A 1,218-nucleotide genomic window follows, 5' to 3' on the forward strand; every position below is an offset into this window, starting at 1 on the left:
ATCTGTCGTGTGTCTGTTCCTTCTCCATAATTTCACTCTCCCCAATCCTATATTAATTGGATACATGGCTCCATCAATCACTTGTTTTCTCTTGTTCTTCACAGGAGATGAAGCGCAATGTATTGCATGTTGATGTACATTTTCACTACCAAATATAATTTGAAAAACAAGGCTTTCACATGATTACTGCAGATCTTATGAATAATAATGGGCAGGACACATTATGCTTTCTAGGGTGGGGCAAGGACATCACAGATGCATTCGGATTAACCAATGATATTTGGTGCTTTTCCACTGGCAGTCAATGGCTGGGCTGAAGCTCCAGGCAATTACTCTGGAAAAGAGACTGGAGGCAAATGTGATAGAAGACGTGATGATATTGATTTAACGTTAGTAAGGTGGAAATATGAGCCCAGCTAAACTGGTCAATGGTACAAGTCCTACTGATTTAGTGTGTTTGTTCTTCGGGGCAGGGATTTGATCATTGGAAAGTTCATGGTACTTGCCCTTATTGGACTCATCTCAGTTTTCACTGAGCCATCTCCAGAGTGGCAGATGTTAATGTATATCTCTCAGACATGTTAATCAGTAAGCAGACTAATAGTCTAGGGTCTGTTTCAACATAACCAGAATATATTAAAACACACGCTCTACTACTTTATCTGCATACAGTCTGATTATTCTGCATACTAAAAGTCCCACACCCTGACAGCTCATTAGTTTACAGATAGAGGGAACTTCATCACAAAGAAAAATACCTATTTATAATGAAGCATGTTGTCTTCTGACAGTTTATTGAAGCCATGTGGCGTTCTTTCCAGATTTCTCTTTGCCTGTGTACTGGCTTGATGGTGAGGATACCTGTCATTTTGACAATCTCGCCTGATGTTTGTCGTTATAATGCACTGATAAGGCATACTTACTGGTTTGCCCAGCTATCACACCTTATCTGCTTTCTTTGTAACTGACTTGTATTTCTGGAACCAACTATGTTGGAAATGTTTCAATCAGGAGAAACAGGAAAAATACTCCTTGTTCAGTAAGGGTACGACTAGGAGGGGTAGGGAGAGATGAGACTATTGTGATGACACCATTGTTTGCATCAGAGTGGGAAGATCCAGGCTGCAGGAGAAAGTGTTCACCTTGTAGGAAGGCTGATGAGGTTGTCTAGTGAATGAGCTAAATATACTATAATAAGAATTCATCAATCATCATCCT

The sequence above is a fragment of the Oncorhynchus mykiss genome, chromosome 1 (genome assembly GCF_013265735.2).
Source record: "Oncorhynchus mykiss isolate Arlee chromosome 1, USDA_OmykA_1.1, whole genome shotgun sequence".
Classification (NCBI taxonomy): Eukaryota; Metazoa; Chordata; class Actinopteri; order Salmoniformes; family Salmonidae; genus Oncorhynchus; species Oncorhynchus mykiss.